Here is a 14,542-nt window from a genome sequence, read left to right on the forward strand (position 1 = left end):
CACCCAGTAGATGTTGCAGTATGTTATAACAACAAAGATATCCAATACATTTCCAACTTTAAAAATTCTAAAGGTTAGTTATAGAGTGTCTGCAAGAAGCACTTGAATACGCCGACCAATTTCATCTGATTGGCAATGTACTTCTATTTTCAGTTGTCCACAGACGTGCACGGATAATGAAAGTCTTGTACATCCAGGGGACGGCAGAGGTATCCAGGGGCTCAGTACGCATACCAATCCTGGAACAGACTCTCTATCTAACAGTGTGAAGCTTTCGCTCGGACTGTGAATATCTCGATAACACACGTGTTTATATGCATAGACGTTTTCATCGCGTATCGTATTCTTAAACGCAAACACAATTCTTAGTTCAGATTGAATCGCAAAGCAAGGATTCGCGAAAGCCACGGACCATCGCTAGACTATTTTATTGCCTTCGCTCAGATCGAACTGTTGAAAATGGATTTGGACAAGACGCGTACCTCTAACCCCTTCATTTGACGAGACATGATACCAATCCCACAAGCACTGGATGACAGCATCCTTCAGGAATCTCTTTACGACTGATGCCATGTGACGACGGGGGTACATCATGAGGGTAATGCAAACAGATATACACTATCTCCGGAACTATAACACCAGATAACTCCACTCTGAACCAGACTTCCAATAACGACCTGACCAGCCTAGGCCTGGACCTCAAGTTCTGCTATTTGACCAGGTATGACTGATATGCCTTTCTCGGCATTTGCTAGGGTCATGAATATTCACCATTAAGGTGGGCCTAGTGACTTCTCATTGTCTGGTGTTATAGTTCCGGATCCGAAGATAAGAGTATTTCGATATTATCAGAACATGCCTATTTGGGTGAATACCACATATCGCGTAATCTCCAGCCTTCCAGAAAGCTAGCAACACCAACAACCGAGCTTCTGATCGTGAAATGTGAATTCTAGCATTTCAAGTCTCGCTGAGACAGCTGTGAATCATTCGATAAACGTGCAATTGCAACAAGGCTCACATGGACGATTTCATGAGAAAACAGCACGCTGATTACACACAGAACAAATCAGTAGTTAAACGAAATGTATTATTTATGTAAAACCTCAAAGTCGAGTCTAACTTTGTACCAATCGTATAAAGCATGACCAAGAACGTGCATAGGCAAAATTTTCACCAATTTTTGTGCTAGCCATTTTCAGGCTTACTTTGCGTGAATCTCTCTGAAATGGTCTGTGGGCATTGAGCTTTTCATCTATTGCACTGTCTGTGATACATAATGTGTTTTTCTTTTCAGCAAGATGACACAATGGATGTGGAACCCTCGGCCCCTGAACGATTGTCGCTATGGGAGTCATTAGCAACAGACTTCCTCTGGTGTAGTATTGTATATTCGCTACCTGTAGGCCTCTGCAGAAGGATACGTTGTATTTTATCGAAATATCTGATTGAAAGGTGGTTTCATTCCAAATCTCAATATCATCCGATGGCAAAAAGCCTACTTCCATTTTGTGGCCGTGACAAAATGTCTGAACACACTTGGAACGTCTTTAAAAGACTTTCCATCAGTCATCGTCGGTCACTCCTCCTAGATGATTGTTGATTAAGAACCAGAACCAGATCCAAATAAGTCAAGGTTCTGATGTACCAGGTCAAAATTTACTATCGAGCTGTTAAAAGTTACTTCATTTTTCTCCAAAATCACCAAATTGATCAGATATTTCAATTTTCCCATCGAATGAGACATGGGGTCCACGTGATTCTGGTTGGTTCGACCCCAGCCAACCAGAACATGTGTTGTCTTTGATGGAACCGTAGGCCTTATGAACTTTCTCGATCCATTCAGTACCACGGATGCCACCTGCGTTTATTCCAATCAGCTTCCGATACCTGATAGTGCCGGTCTCCATTTGGGACAGATATGAAATTGGCAAACTCTCGCCTCCATTTTATAAAAGTATCTTAAATTTCCTTAAACACGGTAATTATCCGGGTGCCTTTCATTCTTGGTTTCATCAATGATATGATAACCAAAGGTTAACCCCCAAGACCAAAACAAATGCAAAAGAATCGGGCTAATTCATTTCCAAATTTTGAGATTTCGTTGAAATATTTTGTTGATTGAAATTTTTCCAAAATATTCCAAATTGATGCTGGTTCCTGACCTTGCGGTCAAGTGGAAGAGGAGCTCAGTCTTTTCATGATAATTAGTCCAGAAAGATTCGTCTTGTTTCTTTCTGTGAGTTATAAAGATAACAACTGCCCCATCAAGAAGTTTCCTGTGGTACAGAATGGGTCAAGCAAGCTGTCGCCAACATCAACGTCAATGTCTGACGTTTTATGTATTAATTTGTTATGTTTGTATAATGATACAATATGTGAAATTTACATATAAAAGCCATAATACATGTAAAGGTGAATTCAAAAAGTTACTTCTATTGTTAAACTCGTCCAAAGCAACCGCTTTTGTCATGCAAATGAGAAGACTGATCTGAACGCCTGCTCTAGAGGGGCCCCTTTTGTCATGCAAATGAGATCACAGCACAGTCCTGTTGATCATGACGAAATTGGTTCTTTTGTTATTTAAATAACCCACTAAGCGATGTCGTGCTGTTTCGGATCAATGAGGTCAAGGTTTGTGACCTGAATACACCACAGCAGTTCACCTTGCTTGCATTTACAATGGTTGTCGCTGCATGCGACTCAGTTTTTGATCAGGAAAAACATAAATTATGTAGATATTCTAGTGGAAAATGGTTTCCCAAACAAAATGAACATAAACAACCGGACTGTGCGAGACGGCATGTGTCCCAAAAGTGTTGCATGTATCAATGGCTCTTTGCATTATTTTAGAAATTTTGAATTTCACACTGTTTATTGAGTTGTTCCTCGGAGTTGTCTTTTGTCTCTATCAAACTGGCTTTGCAGGCAAGTTCCTCATAAAGCCAAATGTCGTTCCAAATGATGGGTTGCGGGTTTCCCCTGCCTTGTACCTACATTCTAAATTGCCCTCATACTCTTTGCTCAGTTATAGAAGTGTGAGGCGCCGTCCACTCAAAAATGTAAATAGTTTTTGTTCAGAATATGCTTGCATATTATCGCTGTTTTGGAGAATGAATTGCCCTGCGGTGTCATTGTTTTGATATTGTTCTGTAAAATCTTGATAAATTCTTGGAATGTACATATTGATATAAAAAATTCATAAACAGACTTGTATTATTTTTTACTTTTTTCAAGGGGGAAGGGTTGGGGTTCATTGAGCAAACTCTGAAGGTTTGGATGACCTCTCTTTAAGAGACATATGTCGCAATTTGGTTATAGTGAAGTCCTCGACACTCCTCACAGTAAAAAAAGTAGTGTCACCTCTACGTCAATCTACATCTAGATCAGACAGAGTACGCTTAGTGAAGGGGTATGGCACATCCAGCAAAGACTTGGTACACTCGGGCAACATCTCGAGCTATGAAGGGGAGGGCACATCGAGAAGAGATATGGTGCACTACTGTCTCATTGCATTTGCAAGAGACCTAACCCTAACCCTCAAAGGGCCCCCCTCTATCCAGCTGTGCTGGATCAGCTCCCTAATTTGATGGCGACCTATCATGTGGTCCAGTCACCAGTCGGACAAGGGTCCCCTTTTGCGAGTTGTTGCTACTTCTGGCTGTACCATCGCTACTTTTTGCTGGGTCACTGGATGTCCCAAGTCATGCCCGCTGAAACGACAAGTGATCATATCAACATTGTTGTGGCGATACTCTACACCATCCCTTCGCAATTCCCACAGCCCGTGATCACTGTTCACTAAAAGATTGGCGAAACAAGTCGTCACAATTCAGTTGGCGTCATATGCAATTTGAATTTCAGCAGACGTCGCGGTTTATCATAAGTTGTGTATCGGTGCTACAGAATTTATACGCTGCACGACACAAGGGCCTTAACGTCATCACAGTAGAAAAGAATCATATTGAATTTGGCCAAATCACAGGGCTCAGCCAGGCCTCTGCTTCTGGATATGATGATGTGATGGGGGTGGGCGAGGGGGTTGATTGATCCAGCACTGCAGCACTCGCAGCGGTAGGTAATATATAAGCTTGGAACCAGTGAAACCTTGAAACCAGTGATAAACCTTGGAATCAGTCCTAAAAATGCATAAAAACATGAAAAAATGCCATTTGAACCTAAGGTGGTTACGAGTCAATATTTGGAGCTTATTTTTACATGATCAGATCGGAATTTGACGGTAGTTTAGAAATCAGTCGCATATCCGATTCAATAATCTATATTTTAGAACAACCCAGTCATACCTCGCCTCCAGTGTATATTAGGTCTCGTTAGGGAGTTTTTCCCAAATGTACGCGATGACGACGTGCCCCATTAACAGGACGTAACATCTATTTTAAAATGCGTTTCCAAAGTGAATGCATGAAGACAACCCATTTGTGTCGTATATCACTGGAAACGCCCGATTCCCCTGATTCTGCAGGATGTTAAATCGGGCATTTTATTTCTTCAAATAAATTATAAGCGTCGCATTTGCTCCTAGCTCTCTGTTCACCATCCCAAATGACACTATTGCCAATTGGGCCGGACAAACACGAAAACCCCCAAATATTATACATTTCTTCCTGAATAATTCTTACAGTGACCATTCTGCCATGAAAGACAATTGCTTACGCTACACAAAAATGAAAAAAAAATCGAGGGTCACTACCATTGAACTTTTGAGATATGTTGAATTTTGCACAAATCAGCGAAAAACGCACCAACTGGCACTGGACGGCATTTCAACACGGGGCCGACGCACATCCCAAGTTCAGTGTACACATACGTCGGCAACAACAGTTAAATGCGTAGTTTCTTGTTAGCCGCTTATTGAGTAGCCAGAGCGCTCTAGGTTTCAGAAACTTCAAAAAAACATGTCTTTGCCAAAACAACTGCTGAATCAACACTGACATACTGTGAGGACCGGGAAATCAATGATTTTAGGAACTAATGTGAGGGGGCCGCGCATGAATAAAAAAAACCCCTCCCGAATGACCCTCACTGATCTCCCAAATGTAGGCATGCACGTCACGACACGCCCACCACACACCCATAGTATGGACCAATCAGCGCTCCGCTTACTACGCCACCACACGGGGCCTATTTGAACTACGGAGCGGTGTGATCATACAGGGTGATACAGAGAAGATTGACCACATCATGCAGTACCGGCTGGCACTTATCCGTAGAAACGTAGATGAAGGTTTATTACCGAAGGTTTTAGCCGGGTTTGGAGATGAAAAAAGGTCGGAGAGAGGGCCAACTATTTTTGCCTGCAACTGAATGATATTGTCATTGTCATTCAAATAAAAGTAGTTTTTGTGAAAGAATATTATTTGGACTAGTTAGAAATATCACAGTTTCAACAAATTCTTTGATAATTAGTCCACATTTGGACACCAGACCTCGCATTTCCCCGTCCACAAAGTCAAAGGCCACTTCGAAAACCTTCAAAAAAGGGGCAAAAAAGCCCGTCCACTCATTGATCAAAATCACCCATCAAAATATTTTTTTTCATTTTTCTTTCGCTGACCCATTAAAAAGATTATAATGCATAATATACTGCAATTTCTTTTAAATATATTGAAAGACAAAGAAATGCCAGCCCACGAAACTTAGAGGGCCGCTGTCCACACTTTCGTCCACACTTTCGTCCACAGTTTACGCCTACCCCATTAAACGACCTTGACCTCTTTTCGCTAACTTCTCAGTTTTCTGATTTTGTTTCTTGATAAGTGCTCTTTTGTTGCGACACTGTGCATATTTTACGGGAACCAGGGACTAGACGGTAGTTAGGTACTAGGACTAGATAGGTATTTATGTTTTCGTTGTTTTGACTGAAGTGCAGTTTCGAGTTTGCATTGTGATTGTCTATACGAAGAAAGAGGTGTATCAGCACGGCCCTATGATGATTCACCGGGTATCAGGCTGTTTCGCTACATTGCCAGTTCGCTACAAGTCGTTTCGCTACATGTGGCGGTCGTTTCGCTACATGGTAGGTCGTTTCGCTACATGGGTGGAGTAGTTTGGCTACATGGATGTAGGTCGTTTCGCTACATGGATGTAGTCATTATTTTTACTCTATTTTACCCTACTATAATTCCCGGTGGTGACTACAAATTTATTATAGCACAGTTTGCCGGTAAAAAAACTTATACGGTTTGATGGCGCGCAAGGGGTTCTTGTCGTCCTGGCCTGGGTTAGGCCACATAAAAAAAGAGTTGGTGATCGTCCCCGCCCACCCTTACGAAAAACGCCCGGCCCCATTTTTTGTTAAAATCCTAAAAAAGTTGGTATATTGTTCTCTGCTATAGGGTCAGAATTGCACGACCTACGATGTAGCGAAACGACCTACATCGAAACGACTCCACCCATGTAGCGAAACGTCCTCCATGTAGCGAAACGACCGTACCCATCATGTAGCGAAACGACTCCACCCATGTAGCGAAACGACCTTCCATGTAGCGAAACGACGAACTGGCAATGTAGCGAAACGACAGTAAACCATTCACCTGGCCTCCTCCACCCATGAATCATGTAGGCTAGATGTAAAAGTGCTCCGACCTGCAACTCAGGCCTACCTTGGAAAATAGATAAAGGCCTCGTTTCTTACACGCACGGAAATTCGACTACGACCATTTCCATTTTGTTGCGTCAGCAATAAATACTAAAATCAATCAATCAATCAATACGGAGTCTTGTATAGCGCCAGATCCACCATGGAAATGGTGCTCAAGGCGCTGTTAAAAAGTTCACAAATGTCTACAAAAACAGGTGTCCCTTTAGTCATGTTAGTCTCTTTTTGAAAATGTCCACAGACTCTTTAAATTCCCTGATGTTCCTTGGAAATTCATTCCAGAGTCCAGGTGCACTGACACTAAAGGCCTTGTCACAACCACAACGTTTGGATACAGGCACGGCCAACAGCAATTGTTCAGCTGAACGAAGTGACCGCCCTGGTTTGTACACAGTCAGAAGATCCCTGACGTAGCTGGGAGCCTGGCCATTCAAGGCCTTGAATTGAAAGTCAGCAGCAGAACCTTGAACGGGGACTGCACAGGCAGCCAATGAAAGTAATAGGGGAGGTTTTGGATGATGGGATGATCCATGTGCTTCCATATTGTGACGGCAACGGCTGCCTGTCATCATCTTACGGCCGAGGTACTGGGATCTACTTGAGAAGCGGTACCCGTTGTATGACGTCATGAGGCCGATGCTGATGGTGCTGGAGAAACTGGTCCAGGTAAGAACGATCTGTTATTGGTTTGTGTGACCCGGGCCTACTCGTGCAAGTTTCTCTTGACAATGCCACTGATACATTCCCCGGAGTGAAGGTCTCCGAGGGTTAGGGTTTGGGTTGTCCTCCTCTGTACCGGCTTGAAGCGCCGTGAACAGATGAAGGTCCAGAAGTGTGCCAGCATGCCTCATGGAAGGATAGTCACTGAATTCTCACCTGTTGTTCTCTGAATTTCAGACCCCCACCAGCTTCACCAGACCAGAGCGGGTTGTCCTCCTCTGTACCGGCCTGAAGTGCCTGGTACAGAGTTCATGGAAGGATAGTCACTGAATTCCCACCTGAAGGTATGCTGTAGACTAGCGTAAACAGTGCAAGTGATTACAGTTCATCTTCCACAGGATTGTGAAGCCATCAACCTTCAAGGTTCATTATCACCAAGCTGTCGGCTGCCCAGTCACCTTCCATCCAACAGTAGCAGTTCCCATCATCAAACGGGACATAAAAATATCACGCTATTCCCGCTACAATCTTGACTGGACGTGAGTGAGCACACCTTGTTGCGTTCAGCTTTTGGCAGACTGATGCATTGTTAATGAATTGTGCGTAGGCATGGGTTATCACTGACTGAGCTTGAAACCAACTTTGTAAGATTCCTACATGTACACCAGGGATTTCAAGTTTGAAATGATCTGCAGGCCTTCCTGCTTGTGTCTGTAATGGTTAAAATATTTCACCCTTGATTTCATATTCTTGCAGTGAGTCATGTGAACAGTGAAGGGATGTGCGCGCGAACTCTCAAGTACCTGAACGCAGTCCTCCTGGGAAAATGGATCCTGAACTGATGTTATCCCAAATGACAAACCTGTTCCTTATCACGCCAAATCAGGGATCGTATCTGGCTGATTGTTGTTACTTCATCATTCACGATCTAAAGGATAAGATTAAGATGCAGCGTCACTTCCGTGTGTGTACAGCCCCGACAACTTGGTTCATGGAATGCATCACTGAGTTTCAACTGCTTGATCTACCAGAAGGTAACGCAGACTGAACTTGTGAGCTGCACCATCGCAGACATCATATTGGATTGATGTTTGTGATATATAACATGTACAATAGTCATTTTCTAACAAATTATATTCTACACTCTAAAAGTATGTATTGTTTCACTCACTACCAATATCATTTTTCCTGCACGTCATTTTGTTTTTGTTTTATTTTATTCCTGTATGTCCAGTCCCAGTCACAATTGACATACCTGTTGCTCTGCGTAAGCTGTGCTCAAACTCTGACCTGGTGCAGCTTAAACACGTGTTGTGTGCATACCGCTGACATGTCAAAAGCAGACCTTGCTGTACTAACAGGAAGAACATTCCAATGGCTCAATTGTTTGTTGTATTCGGTGGACGTGGACAAGTGCAGATTTTAATGCCGCCCATATAGCCAATTGAAAGACATACCCAATTTGCACTGAAATACCCTGCATAACAAAAGAATATGATGCATCGAGTCAACTTGCGGGAGGTATAGCTTGAGTTGCTTCTACACCATTGTACCTGTTCAGCCTGAATATACACTTTGAACATAGTCGTTTTCCTTTGAAGCAACCTGAATAGGGAGCTCCACATCAAGAACATTTCAGCATTTAAAGACAACAACCTACTGTCTTTGAGACACCTTGAATAGCTAGCTCCTCATCCAGTAAATCTCACCCTTTGAAGAGGACAACCTATTGTTTTTGAGACGCCTTGAATAGCTAGCTCCTCATCCAGTACATTTCATTCTTTCATGAGAACAACCTACTGTCTTTGAGACACCTTAAATAGCTAGCTCCTCATCCAGTACATCTCGCCCTTTGAAGAGAACATCCTACTGTCTTTGATACACCTTGAATAGCAAGCTCTTCATTCAGTACATCTCATCCTTTGAAGAGGACAACCTATTGTTTTTGAGACGCCTTGAATAGCTAACTCCTCATCCAGTACATTTCATTCTTTCATGAGAACATCCTACTGTCTTTGATACACCTTAAATAGCTAGCTCCTCATCCAGTACATCTCACCCTTTGAAGAGAACATCCTACTGTCTTTAAGACACCATGAATAGCTAGCTCCTCATCCAGCATATCTCATCCTTTGAAGAGAACAACCTACTGTCTTTGAGACACCATGAATAGCTAGCTCCTCCTCCAGTACATCTCACCCTTTGAAGAGAACAACCTATTGTCTTTGAGACACCTTGAATAGCTAGCTCCTCATCCAGTACATCTCACCTTTTGAAGAGAACAACCTACTGTCTTTGAGACACCTTGAATAGCTAGCTCCTCATCCAGCATATCTCAGCCTTTGAAGAGAACAACCTATTGTCTTTGATACACCTTGAATAGCTAGCTCCTTATCCAGTACACCTCACCCTTTGAAGAGAACATCCTACTGTCTTTGATACACCGAATAGCAAGCTCCTCATCCAGTACATCTCACCCTTTGAAGAGGACATCCTACTGTCTTTGAGACACCTTGAATAGCTAGCTCCTCATCCAGTACATCTCACCCTTTGAAGAGAACATCCTACTGTCTTTGAGACACCTTGAATAGCTAGCTCCTCATCCAGTACATCTCACCCTTTGAAGAGAACAACCTACTGTCTTTGAGACACCTTGAATAGCTAGCTCCTCATCCAGTACATCTCGCCCTTTGAAGAGAACATCCTACTGTCTTTGAGACACCTTGAATAGCTAGCTCCTCATCCAGTACATCTCACCTTTTGAAGAGAACATCCTACTGTCTTTGAGACACCTTGAATAGCTAGCTCCTCATCCAGTACATCTCACCCTTTGAAGAGAACAACCTACTGTCTTTGATACACCTTGAATAGCTAGCTCCTCATCCAGTACATCTCGCCCTTTGAAGAGAACATCCTACTGTCTTTGTGACACCTTGAATAGCTAGCTCCTCATCCAGCATATCTCACCCTTTGAAGAGAACATCCTACTGTCTTTGAGACACCTTGAATAGCTAGCTCCTCATCCAGCATATCTCACCCTTTGAAGAGAACAACCTATTGTCTTTGAGACACCATGAATAGCTAGCTCCTCATCCAGTACATCTCACCCTTTGAAGAGAACATCCTACTGTCTTTGAGACACCTTGAATAGCTAGCTCCTCATCCAGCATATCTCAGCCTTTGAAGAGAACAACCTATTGTCTTTGAGACACCGTGAATAGCTAGCTCCTCATCCAGTACATCTCACCCTTTGAAGAGAACATCCTACTGTCTTTGAGACACCTTGAATAGCTAGCTCCTCATCCAGCATATCTCACCCTTTGAAGAGAACAACCTATTGTCTTTGATACACCTTGAATAGCTAGCTCCTCATCCAGCACATCTCACCCTTTGAAGAGAACAACCTACTGTCTTTGAGACACCTTGAATAGCAAGCTCCTCATCCAGTACATCTCACCCTTTGAAGAGGACACCCTACTGTCTTTGAGACACCTTGAATAGCTAGCTCCTCATCCAGTACATCTCACCTTTTGAAGAGAACATCCTACTGTCTTTGAGACACCTTGAATAGCTAGCTCCTCATCCAGTACATCTCACCCTTTGAAGAGAACATCCTACTGTCTTTGAGACACCTTGAATAGCTAGCTCCTCATTCAGCATATCTCAGCCTTTGAAGAGAACAACCTATTGTCTTTGAGACACCATGAATAGCTAGCTCCTCATCCAGTACATCTCACCCTTTGAAGAGAACATCCTACTGTCTTTGAGACACCTTGAATAGCTAGCTCCTCATCCAGCATATCTCTGCCTTTGAAGAGAACAACCTATTGTCTTTGAGACACCATGAATAGCTAGCTCCTCATCCAGTACATCTCACCCTTTGAAGAGAACATCCTACTGTCTTTGAGACACCTTGAATAGCTAGCTCCTCATCCAGCATATCTCAGCCTTTGAAGAGAACAACTTATTGTCTTTGATACACCTTGAATAGCTAGCTCCTCATCCAGCATATCTCAGCCTTTGAAGAGAACATCCTACTGTCTTTGAGACACCTTGAATAGCAAGATCCTCATCCAGTACATCTCACCCTTTGAAGAGAACATCCTACTGTCTTTGAGACACCCTGAATAGCTAGCTCCTCATCCAGTATATCTCACCCTTTGAAGAGAACATCCTACTGTCTTTGAGACACCTTGAATAGCAAGATCCTCATCCAGCATATCTCACCCTTTCAAGAGAACAACCTATTGTCTTTGAGACACCTTGAACAGCAAGATCCTCATCAAGTACATCTCACCCTTTGAAGAGAACATCCTACTGTCTTTGAGACACCTTGAATAGCTATCTCCTCATCCAGCATATCACACCCTTTGAAGAGAACAACCTACTATCTTTGAGACACCTTTAATAGCTAGCTCCTCATCCAGCATATCTCACCCTTTGAAGAGAACATCCTACTGTCTTTGAGACACCTTGAATAGCTAGCTCCTCATCCAGTACATCTCACCCTTTGAAGAGAACAACCTACTGTCTTTAAGACACCATGAATAGCTAGCTCCTCATCCAGCATATCTCACCCTTTGAAGAGAACAACCTACTGTCTTTGAGACACCTTGAATAGCAAGCTCCTCATCCAGTACATCTCACCCTTTGAAGAGAACATCCTACTGTCTTTGAGACACGTTGAATAGCTAACTCCTCATCCAGCATATCTCACCCTTTGAAGAGAACAACCTATTGTCTTTGAGACACCTTGAATAGCAATCTCCTCATCAAGTACATCTCACCCTTTGAAGAGAACAACCTACTGTCTTTGAGACACCTTGAATAGCAAGATCCTCATCCAGTACATCTCACCCTTTGAAGAGAACAACCTATTGTCTTTGATACACCTTGAATAGCTAGCTCCTCATCCAGCATATCTCACCCTTTGAAGAGAACATCCTACTGTCTTTGAGACACCTTGAATAGCTAGCTCCTCATCCAACATATCTCACCCTTTGAAGAGAACAACCTATTGTCTTTGAGACACCTTGAATAGCAAGCTCCTCATCCAGTACATCTCACCCTTTGAAGAGAACATCCTACTGTCTTTGAGACACCTTGAATAGCTAGCTCCTCATCCAGCATATCTCACCCTTTGAAGAGGACAACCTATTGTCTTTGAGACACCTTGAATAGCAAGCTCCTCATCCAGTACATCTCACCCTTTGAAGAGAAGATCCTACTGTCTTTGATACACCTTGAATAGCTAGCTCCTCATCCAGCATATCTCACCCTTTGAAGAGAACATCCTACTGTCTTTGAGACACCTTGAATAGCTAGCTCCTCATCCAGCATATCTCACCTTTTGAAGAGAACATCCTACTGTCTTTGAGACACCTTGAATAGCTAGCTCCTCATCCAGTACATCTCACCCTTTGAAGAGAACATCCTACTGTCTTTGAGACACCATGAATAGCAAGCTCCTCATCCAGCATATCTCAGCCTTTGAAGAGAACATCCTACTCTCTTTGAGACACCATGAATAGCTAGCTCCTCATCCAGCATATCTCACCCTTTGAAGAGAACAACCTATTGTCTTTGAGACACCTTGAATAGCAAGATCCTCATCCAGCACATCTCACCCTTTGAAGAGAACAACCTACTGTCTTTGAGACACCTTGAATAGCTAGCTCCTCATCCAGCATATCTCAGCCTTTGAAGAGAACAACCTATTGTCTTTGAGACACCATGAATAGCTAGCTCCTCATCCAGTATATCTCACCCTTTGAAGAGAACATCCTACTGTCTTTGAGACACCTTGAATAGCTAGCTCCTCATCCAGCATATCTCAGCCTTTGAAGAGAACAACCTATTGTCTTTGAGACACCATGAATAGCTAGCTCCTCATCCAGTACATCTCACCCTTTGAAGAGAACATCCTACTGTCTTTGAGACACCTTGAATAGCTAGCTCCTCATCCAGCATATCTCACCCTTTGAAGAGAACAACCTATTGTCTTTGATACACCTTGAATAGCTAGCTCCTCATCCAGCATATCTCACCCTTTGAAGAGAACAACCTACTGTCTTTGAGACACCTTGAATAGCAAGCTCCTCATCCAGTACATCTCACCCTTTGAAGAGAACATCCTACTGTCTTTGAGACACCTTGAATAGCTAGCTCCTCATCCAGCATATCTCAGCCTTTGAAGAGAACAACCTATTGTCTTTGAGACACCTTGAATAGCAAGATCCTCATCCAGTACATCTCACCCTTTGAAGAGAACATCCTACTGTCTTTGAGACACCATGAATAGCTAGCTCCTCATCCAGCATATCTCACCCTTTGAAGAAAAAATCCTACTGTCTTTGAGACACCATGAATAGCTAGCTCCTCATCCAGCATATCTCACCCTTTGAAGAGAACAACCTATTGTCTTTGAGACACCTTGAATAGCAAGATCCTCATCCAGCACATCTCACCCTTTGAAGAGAACAACCTACTGTCTTTGATACACCGAATAGCAAGCTCCTCATCCAGTACATCTCACCCATTGAAGAGGACATCCTACTGTCTTTGAGACACCTTGAATAGCTAGCTCCTCATCCAGCATATCTCAGCCTTTGAAGAGAACAACCTATTGTCTTTGAGACACCTTGAATAGCAAGGTCCTCATCCAGTACATCTCACCCTTTGAAGAGAACAACCTACTGTCTTTGAGACACCATGAATAGCTAGCTCCTCATCCAGCATATCTCAGCCTTTGAAGAGAACATCCCACTGTCTTTGAGACACCATGAATAGCTAGCTCCTCATCCAGCATATCTCACCCTTTGAAGAGAACAACCTATTGTCTTTGAGACACCTTGAATAGCAAGATCCTCATCCAGCACATCTCACCCTTTGAAGAGAACAACCTACTGTCTTTGATACACCGAATAGCAAGCTCCTCATCCAGTACATCTCACCCTTTGAAGAGGACATCCTACTGTCTTTGAGACACCTTGAATAGCTAGCTCCTCATCCAGTACATCTCACCTTTTGAAGAGAACATCCTACTGTCTTTGAGACACCTTGAATAGCTAGCTCCTCATCCAGTACATCTCACCCTTTGAAGAGAACATCCTACTGTCTTTGAGACACCTTGAATAGCTAGTGTTGTGTATTTAGTTGAGACGGTTTTTATGTGTAACGACAACAACGAGCAATGGCGAGATATGAGAGCACGTGCGATGAATTTGTATTTTAGAATCCTTAATAAATATACAGTCCCTACAG

The 14,542-nt window shown here is 43.0% G+C and overlaps 1 protein-coding gene and 1 long non-coding RNA gene across 2 annotated transcripts in view; both read left to right on the forward strand.

Annotated features, from left to right (window-relative positions):
- The window catches only part of LOC135498482 (uncharacterized), a 35,530-nt gene extending 32,362 nt beyond the window's left edge, over window positions 1-3,168 (forward strand). Inside the window, exons 12-13 of the mRNA XM_064788790.1 lie at window positions 154-598; window positions 1,298-3,168. The gene's annotated coding sequence lies outside the window, so the exon portion shown is untranslated. The remainder of the gene's footprint in view (window positions 1-153; window positions 599-1,297) is intronic.
- Window positions 3,169-5,725: 2,557 nt separating this feature from the next.
- LOC135498050 (uncharacterized) lies at window positions 5,726-8,477 on the forward strand. Its single transcript, XR_010448996.1, has 4 exons — window positions 5,726-5,855; window positions 6,902-7,285; window positions 7,517-7,623; window positions 8,036-8,477. It is a non-coding gene; the product is annotated as an uncharacterized LOC135498050 (long non-coding RNA).
- Window positions 8,478-14,542: the final 6,065 nt, after the last annotated feature.

Source organism: Lineus longissimus, chromosome 13 (assembly GCF_910592395.1).
Source record: "Lineus longissimus chromosome 13, tnLinLong1.2, whole genome shotgun sequence".
NCBI lineage: Eukaryota > Metazoa > Nemertea > Pilidiophora > Heteronemertea > Lineidae > Lineus > Lineus longissimus.